At 40.9% G+C, this 11,400-nt stretch overlaps 1 pseudogene; it reads right to left on the reverse strand.

Moving 5' to 3' along the window:
* Nucleotides 1–5,469: 5,469 nt before the first annotated feature.
* LOC137245963 (uridine 5'-monophosphate synthase-like) lies at nucleotides 5,470–8,017 on the reverse strand (annotated as a pseudogene).
* Nucleotides 8,018–11,400: the final 3,383 nt, after the last annotated feature.

An 11,400-nucleotide genomic window follows, 5' to 3' on the forward strand; every position in this document is an offset into this window, starting at 1 on the left:
TCACCATAATGGTACCGACTTCGCCGCGCGGGCATTAATTGATTCTGGGTCTGAATGTTCCTTTATAACTGAAAGACTGAAACGCAGAATCAATTTGCCAACGAGGAAAATGCATGCCCATGTTTCAGGCATCACAAATGCGGTGACAGCTCAGGTGAAAGAAGCATCCAACATCGAATTACGTTCACCAGTGGATCCATGCTTCAGCCTGACTACACCCGTACTCGTTCTAGCGAAACTCACTGGGAATCTTCCATCCTGCCATATCAACGCAATGACTATGCAGGCATTCCCAGACTTGGTTTTGGCAGACAAGAGGTTCTACATCAACGAAGACGTAGACCTCATACTTGGCGGAGACGTATATCCCCAAATTATAATGAGCGATATAAAGAAGAATGTGTTAAACACACTCTTAGCCCAAGAGACAGTGTTCGGTTGGATACTAACCGGTCGTATCGAATCACCGAATCCAACGAAGAGCATTATGTCTTTCTACAACGAGGTTGCCTTAGACAACCAACTCAAAGCTTTCTGGGAGGTAGAAAATGTACCCAAAAATAAAATATTAAATGAGGATGAAAGGTACTGCGAACAACTATTTAAAGAAACAACGCAGCGAAGTGAGAATGGAAGGTACACCGTGTCACTACCATTCCGGCAGGATTACCCTAACAATATTAACTTAGGACCATCCCTGAAGCGTGCATGCTCTCAATTCTTCCGGAATGAGGGGCGGCTAATAAAAAACCCAGATTTAGGAAAAGAATATGTTCGAGTGTTGTCAGAATATGAAACGCTCGGACATATGAGAAAAATTGAAAAGAATATTCCATCCGACGATTCGGATAATTATTTCCTGCCCCACCACGCCGTTATTAAAGCGGAAAGTACCACTACAAAGGTACGCGTAGTATTCAATGCCTCGAGCCCTACGGCCAACGGGAAGAGCCTAAATGATATTCTACTCCCAGGCCCAGTTCTACAAGCCGATCTACCCATCCTTATATTACGATGGAGACTATACCGTTTCGTCTTCAATAGCGACATCGAAAAGATGTATCGACAAATTTGGGTGAACGAAAATCACACCAAATTTCAACGTATTGTGCATCGCACTTCCCCGAATGACCCTATTAGTCTTTAGGAATTAAAGACGGTTACCTTCGGAGTGAATTGCGCGCCATATCTCGCGATAAGAACGCTCCTACAACTGGCTGACGACGTCACAAATTCACACCCTACAGCGGCTAGCATACTAAGAGAGAGTATGTACGTAGATGATGTTTTATCTGGAGGACACACAATAGCGTCAACCATCAAAGCAAGAAACGAGATTCACGAAGCCTTACACTCAGCTGGCTTTCCATTACGCAAGTGGACTTCAAACTGTAAGGAAATTCTAAAGGACATCCCCAAAACGGACTTGCTCAGCGAGGATTTCTTAGCGTTCGAAGAAGCTAGTTCGGTGAAAGCCCTGGGAATACGATGGAACGCTCGTATCACTCAGACGTATTTTATTTAAAGGCAGGAACCCTGGAAAATGGTGAAAACATCACCAAACGAGCAGTCTTATCCGCTGTAGCCAAACTTTTCGACCCTCTAGGCTGGCTTGCGCCTATGGTCATTGTGGCAAAAATACTCATGCAGAGTATTTGGTTAGAAGGCACCGCTTGGGACGACCCAGTATCGAGCAGTACGCTAGAACGATGGAAAACCTTCACCGACCAATACCATGAAATCGATAAAATCAGGATACCTAGATGGGTCAACTTTTCTCCAGGAACCGACATCGAGATCCATGGCTTTTGTGACGCATCCGAGAAGGCTTATGCAGCAGTCATCTACATGCGTGTCAAAACGGATGATAATGTCTGCACAAACCTACTTCTAGCCAAAACCCGAGTAGCACCAGTGAAAACTCTTTCTCTTCCACGATTGGAGCTTTGCGGAGCCGTGCTGTTAGCGGAAATCACCGAATCAATTTTCAGGAATCTCAAGTTGGGACCAGTGAAAGTGCACCTGTGGACGGATTCAACGATCGTCCTCGCATGGATAAGGAAACCGCCCTGTTCCTGGTCAACCTTCGTCGCACATCGGATCACCAAGATCATCGACATGGTCGGACATAGGGACTGGTTGCACGTGAACTCAGAGTCCAACCCAGCAGATTTAGGTAGCAGAGGATTACCTGCGTCTGAATTGGTCAACAATTCGTTGTGGTGGCAGGGACCTTCTTGGCTGCAAGAAGACACTTCCCAATGGCCAGCACAAGAAAGTGACTACATCACCTCCGTAGAGGAAAAGAGGGCAAAGACCTGCGCAACAACAACCGTCAATCCTACCGATATTCTTCAACGCTTTTCCGACCTACCTAGGGCTCTACGGGTATTATCATACGTCATGAGGTTCTACCGAAGAACCCACCCCGAAATAAAAAATTCATTCCAGGTCATGTCGCACTTAATCTCCCCTGATGAAATTAAGGCCACTACACGACTTTTAATTAAAATCTATCAGAAACAACATTATAGTTCCGAATATAATTATCTAAAGGCCGGAAAACCAATTGCAGGGAAAAGTGCAATACTTTCACTTAATCCCTACTTAGACCAAGATGGCATCATTCGGGTAGGAGGGCGACTCGGGGCGTCAAAGGACTTAGCTTTTAATGAACGCCACCCAATCCTCCTCCCATACAACTGCCGGTTATCCCGTCTTACAGTCCTAATGTTTCATCAACAAAGTCTGCATGGGGAAAATCAACTCATGTTGCGTCTGATACGCACCCAATACTTGATACCTAACATCAAAACCATGATTAGGGCAACCATTCATAATTGCAAAACCTGCACTATTCACCGAAAACAGGCGCAGTCCCAACTTATGGGTACCCTTCCCTGCGAACGGACTACTTTTACCCGCGCGTTCACCAATACCGGGGTAGACTTTGCGGGGCCTTTCGACATCAAAAGCTACCGCGGTAGGGGATGTCGACTGTCAAAAGGCTACGTATGCCTTTTTGTCTGTTTCTCCACTAAGGCCATCCACTTAGAAGCCACTAGTGACCTTAGTACTCCATGCTTTCTCGCAGCCTTTGCGCGTTTTATCGCGAGAAGAGGATGTCCGAAAAACATCTACTCCGACAATGGTACAAACTTTGTCGGAGCGTCAAGATCTTTACGATCCGAGTTTAAAGCCTTCCTGGCAGAAAGCCGAGACAAGACAGTCTCAAAGTACAATCATCAAGCATTAAGCTGGCATTTTATTCCCGCCGCTGCTCCACATATGGGCGGCTTGTGGGAGGCGGGAGTGAAGAGCTTCAAAAGCCACTTCAAAAAGATCGCGTCTCCCCATAAGTACACCATGGAGGAGTTCCAAACCCTTTTGTGCAGGATTGAGGCGTGCCTCAACTCGCGCCCACTTAGTCCAGGGTCGAATGACCCAACGGATCTGGAACCACTAACCCCAGGACATTTCCTAACGGGCAGCCACCTACTGGCTCCACCAGAACCAGATTCTAGTGAAAGCTCTGCCTCGATGATAAATCGGTGGCAGAAACTCAAAGCCCTCCATCAGACTTTCTGCAAGCGATGGAAGGTGGAATATCTATCCGAACTTCAAAAACGGGTGAAGTGGAAGCATCCCAAAGAAAACATACAAGTGGGAGATCTCGCCGTCCTCAAAGAGGACAACTTATCTCCCAACGAATGGAGGTTAGGTAGAGTCGTCAACGTACACCCCGGCGAAGATGGCCGAGTACGTGTAGTCGACCTCATAACCGAGAAGGGTCAAGTCAGACGACCTTTGGTCAAACTGATCCTTCTCCCTACGGAGATCGATTGTGAGAGGACCACGGGCTCCTCTTAACAATCCCTCCTTTCCTCCCCATCCCTCTTTTCAAAAAATCGACCCTAGCCTAATGCAGATTCCCCATCTGCCACAAAACACTTATTTTTGAATTTTCAAAAGTTAAACTCCAAGTCCACTCGCTCACCCCGGAGCGAGGACACCAAAAAATTCCAAATTCAATTCAATTTCAAAAATTAACCCAAATTCACCCGCTCACCCCGAGCGAGGACACAAGAAACCACTCCCATTCACTCGTTATCCCATAACGAGGACATCATAAAAATCTACAGCAGTAGGGCGAACCGATCTGCCACCGAACCTAAAGGCGTTCAGCCCCTTATCTTTCTTAATGCCCAGCTCTCGTTCACCCCGAACGAGGCCAACAACCCGCTAAACCCAGCTCTCGTTCACCCCGAACGAGGCCAACAACCCGTACAACTCTGCATCGTTCCCCCGAACGAGGCCAACATAACTTAACGCAGATTCGTTATCTGCCACAGTATTTGCAATTAAGTTTGCATTTTACGCCCCCAAAGAAATTTATTCATATCGTCACCAGAATATCCAGTGATTCCAAAAATATTCAAATAGAAATAAAGTCGAAAATTAAGATACTGAAGATGTGCCATAACATCTCTTATTGAATTTCTAATAAATAATTTAAAATGGCTCCAAACTTAATTTGGAAATAGTTGGACAATATGTACTGCAATGCATATACACAAAATAGGCGTCCTCAACGTTGGTGATATTGCATACCCCGATTCAAAAGTTTGCTAAAAGTTGTATTTGTGACTACGTCACTTTAAGTATCATAGTGAAATCCATTAAAATCACAAGAAGTTTGCTCGGCTGACAAAGTTCTTACGACAAAATGCATTGCACTCATGCTCCTATTGGGAGGTTTGGCAACAAATTTGAGATAGTGCATTTTTGAATAAAATTCTAACGTACGGCATTATTCAAAGAATTTCTGAAAGAATGACCAAAACAACATGATTTTATCAATTCCCGAAATCTTTAGCAGCAAATGAATTATTGGCATTTCCAAATTTATTATCGCTACTAATATACTCTCAAAGATACATGTCTACGACAATTCACGGAAAAAATAAAAGAAATCTCTTTTACCGGAAACATTTTGAAACAGGGCAGACAAAGATATTTTTAACTTTTCAAGTATTTCTATTTGTTTTCATCAATTTTAAAAAGCTATTCTGATCTTCTCAAGTTCAGAAGACAAGATCCGATTTCAATTGAAGCAAAGATGAACAACGGAAAGTTCTCGACACCATACTAACCAGCAAGCAAATAAAACCAAACTATGTAGTCGGAATCGTTTGCAACAATTTGTATAGTTATTTTTTTAAATTTTTGTGTCACTATTCGCGAGCCGGCGAATCAATCAATTTTAAAAGGAATTTACCACAATTGTACAAAATCACCAACCCAACCCATGTTCAAAAAATTTTAAATGGTTAGAAAAGCCTTTTTCTGAAAACCCTGCAATTCCTTATAAATGGCCAAGGATAGAGTTTTCATAAAGCGATTTATTTCTATGGCTAAGAATAAACATACGCTAATTATGGATATCACTCACCAATAGCTTATTCCAATTCCTGGCAGTCATCATCAGTGCCAATTGTGATTGAGTCCTTGCGTTTTTTTTAAAGTGAGGTGTAATGAGTTTAATCCACCAGGTAAAAAGTCGATTGCGATCTTCCTGAAATCGAAAATCAAAGGAAAGATAAAATTGTAAAAGTAAAACCACTTAATATCGAATAATAGAGACCTGTAGGCTAATGGTCATCAGTCAGAGTTTTCAAGTATAGTCCGCTGGCTGTATCCCAAATGCGACAGCGTCCGTCATAACTGGAACTCACAATCAATGAACCATCACGATTGAAATGAACGGCTGGCACATGGTCAGAATGTGCTGGCAAAGGTGTTAAATTCTCGCCAGAGTTCACATCCCAAAGACTGCCAGACACAACCAAATTTGATTGCGGGTGAATGTGGCCACAGAAGACATAATTGCTATGTCCTTTTAGAGAACATCTGCCCGAACTCAGCTCCCCTCTTTTTAACCGTTTATGGTCACTGGCGCTTACCAAAAGACGGGAATCAGATGACCAGGCAACATCGCTTATACCAAGCTTATGACCGGATATAGTGTTCTCAAATTTGCCATCATATGCGCCCCAAAGTTTGATTAACTCACCAGCTGAAGAGCTTGCCAACCACTCACCGTTTGGGCTGAATTTAACCGCAGATATAGCTTTGGAGCATCGGCCGGGAATGACGTATTCATTTGCATTATCTTACTGTATAATTGTGAGGTATTACCTAGGAACGATGAATCTTCTGTGCATCGACGCCGACGAGCGTGAGCATTTTCGAATTCCAGTTTCCAAGCCTTTCACTTCCTGCAAATAATTACATCTTATGGCCTTCCATTTTGTTTGAAGAAATTTCGATGCGACACGCAATTTGGCAGCAATACGTTCCCGGATGGCGACCCTAACTTCATAACGCCTTTGGTGTTCAAGATTAACATCGTAAACTGCCGGATTATCACGCCCCAATCGTATTAGTTGATCATCAAAATCTGGGCCATACGCTTCACGCACTTTCTAACAAATATCTTAGCTTAATTAGTATAAAAATATGCACTACCACAGTATTAATATTGTCCAAAACGAGCTTTTAATGTTTGCTGCTGCAGCTAATTTTTAAAAAAAATTTTTTATTGAATGCATGTTTGGAAATTAATATGGAATGTTGATTACTAGTATCTATATTATGTTTACATTAGATAATATAAGTGAAAGCTTTCAAACATCTACAGCGAGCCGTTACATATCATATTGAGTCAGTACATATCCTTTATCCTATGATAACAAACAAAAAAAAAAGAAAAGAACAAATTTAAGAGCGTTCCCTGTTTGGAATGCCGCACAAAATGAAAGTGAGTTATATTTTTTGTGGCTAAAAATCGTATTTATCGGATCTATTTTGAAAAACTTTTCTTCAGATTTGCATCTGTCAAATTTTCTTGTGGAAGGCTAAGGTCTACTTTTATAAGTAGCAACTCGTGCGCACACAGTATATGCATTTTCAATTCCAAATTAAACTTTGCTATTTCCCTAACGCTATACGATCAGTATAGGCCGCCCATAAGCGATCACGATATAACGCTGCTGCCTTTTCAACAGTTTTGCTTGTATAATTCCACGTCCAACTACACCAATATCAGCACCACGCTCCTTAACCACATTTTCGGGCGTTTGATATTGTTGACCCAGCTGATCAGCACTATCATCGATCTTTACACCAGGCGTCAATTGCACTAAACCAGGAAAATTGAAACACTTTGCCGATTGCCAAACTACGGCGGCAATAAAATCAATATCTGCCCCTTCTGTTGCTATTTTATTAAATGCTTCCGAGTATTTATCATCGATTAAATTACCCGAATTTGATAATTCGGCTAACAAGAAAACGCTACGTTTTTGAACATCTGCAGCACTATCTCTAAAGCCAGCTTTTAGACCTTGTAATATGCCACGACCGGTGGGTGTATGTGCGGTAACCAAATCAGCCCAATCGGCAATGTTGTAAATGCCTTTACCATATTGCAATGACACAGTATTGCCAATATCAGCAAATCTGCAATCTTCCATAAGTAGAAAATTGTGTTTTTCTGCAAGAAGACGTAAATTTTTGATGAACGCATCATTGAAATCGTCGATAATGTCGACGTGTTTTGAGCACACAAATGTAAGGTCCACAAATATCAGCGATATTAAGAATTTCTTCGGCTTTCGTTAGATCAGCGGCTAGAAAAAGATTTGTCTTTTTACTGGACATTATTAAATTGAATAGTTTTTTGGCTACATCACTTTTTGTAAGTGTGGCGCGTTTTTCAAATGATAGTTTCGTACGTGAGAAGTCAGTGGGAACGTTTTGTTGTAGATTTGGAAGCGAGACATCACTGCTTATTTGCGACGCTGCTATATATTTGGCAACCGCACATATGCTTTGCCGTCAGTTGATGCTCTTTTATATGCGATGCAACCAAATCGGCAACATTTTTCATCACATGTGGGTACCTGACTAACACGCGCAAGCCAAAATATACAGGTGAATTAATGCCCGTCGTCATCTTGAAATCATCAAATTTGAAAGCATTTATCTCATATAATTTAAGAGCGAGTTACTTACGTTCATCACTCATTTTATCGGTTGTTAGACGCAGGTGTTTGGAATTTAACTATAGATTTCAAAGAAAGTCTCGTTATTGAAATCAAATTAATTCAAAAAAAATTTCACTACTTACCTTTTTTTTCCAGCAACGCGTGAAAATCAAATGAATGAAGCAACGCCAAATGGTGAATCGAAAGATTTATTTTACCGTTTGCTTCAATTCGTTTGAAATTCACATTCTCTCCACTGGAATGTTCGTTTCTTTTGTCTTTTGCCGTTGGCATATTTGTAACCAACGTATGTACATATGTACGTATGTATACCTACTTGGCCAGGCAGATCATATTAGTGCTGCATCAAATGACGCACCCTGGTACCGAAAACCCGCAAAGGAACAAAATCGGGATCGGCTGTTTTGACCCGGGCAGTCCCAAAAAATACTTACACACAAAAAAAATAAAGGCAAACACCTCCTTAAAAATTAATTGCTCGCATTTACAAACAAAAAAAAAAAAAAAAAAATTTTTATTCTTTGCTTTTGATTTTTTTTTTTTGATTTTTTTTGCCATCGGTAATGCCTGCTTTCTGGCTGGGGGGCAGGACTTGTTGTTTTTCAACAACAAACATCACAAACAGTCATTATAAGGGCTCGGTACAAAAACAATCCGAGTCGCGAAATAAAAGAATCCCGGCAAGACAAAATCCCGAAATGGGAAAAGTGAACTGTTTCTACCGGCCTAGCGTGCTACTGCCCCAGTGACCTAGTTTTTTTTTCAAGGGCAAGCAAGTATATGTATGTATATATATATACTCGCACACCACAAATTCACCATACCAGCTGTCAGCTACCCAATAAATACACGACAGGGCTGCATGCAATCTAATAATGATACGTGCAGATAGAACGCGTCATGAAGAACGCATCGCCAATCTGCATGTAAGCACCGGCAGTTGGTACATTTTCCAATTTAATTACGATGTTCGCTATTCGTCATGAGCTGTCGCACAAAATTAAATACATACCTTCGTCAGCCTCTACGCTTCGTTTTAAACTCGGTTTATTCATACATTTTAACGTACGTTTGTTAATACAACGCCACGCGTATCACGAAAACAAGTAATTTTGCGCGGGTGGCTTGGAATCACGTCCGCTCCAACCTCCCACACACCGCAATCTTGCTGGTTATGTTGAAATATATAAGCTGCTCGAAATCACAGCCCTAACAATTCTGCAAAAACGCTCTCGTCACTCCACGTCATTTGACTAGTCATTTTACGGTGACAGGTTACATTCGTAGTCACATTTGCATGGGCGTGGGTAGGTTTGTGCCCAGGTGTTTTGTAGGGTAATAATATAATACACAACTGACGAAATACATGCGCTGCAGCGAAAACGCGCATCACCCAACCAACCTCACGGCCACTCGCCCTGGCACATCCATAAAATGCCACAGTCGCCCTGAAAGCGACACGACACGTTATACGCTGGAACGGAGACCTCGGCCTCTTCGTCCAGCCCAGAAAAGCCTCAAAACCTTCGAGTCTGGAACGGAGACCTCTGCCTCTTCGTCCAACCAACAAAAAAAAAAACCGCAAATCTGGAATGGAGACCTCGGCCTCTCCATCCGGAACGACAAAAAAAAAAAACCAAACAATAACAAAAAATGGTGCCACTCTGGAACGGAGACCTCGGCCTCTTCGTCCAGCCTTACTGGCCATCGACAATACAAATGTTACATTCTGAATTTCTATATTTAAGAATTATGTCTAATTCAATGGCAAGAAATATTCACTTACATCTGTTCATCACCGTTAACTTTTATCATCCTAGCTTAGGTGGCATGCTAGGCAAGTCGGAAAGGATTCCCGGCCATTTTGCGTCGCAGATGAACTCCTCATTTAGATTAAGTTTAGTGTGTAAGTCTTATAATAATTTTTCTCGTTTCAGCGGAGGTCATTGGCGGAAAACGATGTTGCGTATCGCAAGGGGGGCCGGCATGTTTAGGCAGGATGCCTAACTTTTCCGCATCTGATTGCGACCCCCCCCAATGCAACTCTGCAAATCGATACTCGATACTCGAATTAATTTATAACCACCCACACCATCACCCTCATGCATGTGCATGCATGTACATGCACGTGTATGTGTGCTTTTTGTCAGCACTCATGCATATGCATGTCGGGGTTGATGTGTGGGTGCCTTTCCCCTCCAAAACGGAGGATTTTGCGGGTCAACGGTTGTAGCTTGCTATACAACCGGCCTCTTTGATTTCAACAGCCAACCAGCACGCATCTGCCGCCAACGATCTCTGCCGTTCTGATCACAATAAATTCAGGTAATATTGTTACCAACTAATTCATATAGTTATACAATAAACCACATATATTATAACGAGAAATCTCGTCTATTTGCTTATTTTCTATTCCATACACCTATTCCCACTGAGATCGACCCGGTGCGCCCACCTCTCCAGGATTAGACGCACATCGTCCGAACACTGCTTAAAACGTAATATATTATGTTTTTTATCTCACAACAAAAAAAAAATTGAAAGAATTATTTTACTACGATCAATAACATCGTTTGTAGTTGTCGAAAAATTGGTTTCAATGTTTAAAACATTTGTTTTTATGGCTTTTACATTTTTAGTTTTCTTAAGTTTTAGAAAAAAAACTTTTTTTTGTTATTTCCGTACACTACACACGATTAAAAACGCATTCCATAACGATTTACGCATTGTAACCTGTTTTTGCTGCTTAAAACATAATACATTATGTTTTTTATCTCAAAATAAAAAAATTGAAAGAATTATTTTACTACAATCAATAACATCATTTGTAGTTGTCGAACAAGTGGTTTCAATGTTTAAAACATTTGTTTTTATGGCATTTTACATTTTTAGTTTTGCTAAGTTGAAGGAAAATTTTTTTTTTGTTATTTCCGTACACTACACAGGATTAAAAACGCATTTTATAACGATTTATGCATTATAACCTATTTTTGCTGCTTAAAACATAATACATTATGTTTTTTAGCTCACAACAAAAACAAATTTGAAAAAATTATTTTATTACATTCAATAACATCGTTTGTAGTTGTCGAAAAAGTGGTTTCAATATTTAAAACATTTGTTTTTATGGCACTTTACATTTTTTTTTTTGCTAAGTTGAAGAAACAATTTTTTTTTTGTTATTTCCGTATACTATATACGATTAGAAACGCATTGCAAAACGATTTAACGCATTATAACTTATTTTTGCTGCTTAAAACATAATACATTATGCTTTTTAGCTCACAACAAAAAAATTTGAAAAAATTATTTTATTGCAATCAACTACATG

Source organism: Eurosta solidaginis, chromosome 3, assembly GCF_040869045.1.
Source record: "Eurosta solidaginis isolate ZX-2024a chromosome 3, ASM4086904v1, whole genome shotgun sequence".
Taxonomy (NCBI): domain Eukaryota; kingdom Metazoa; phylum Arthropoda; class Insecta; order Diptera; family Tephritidae; genus Eurosta; species Eurosta solidaginis.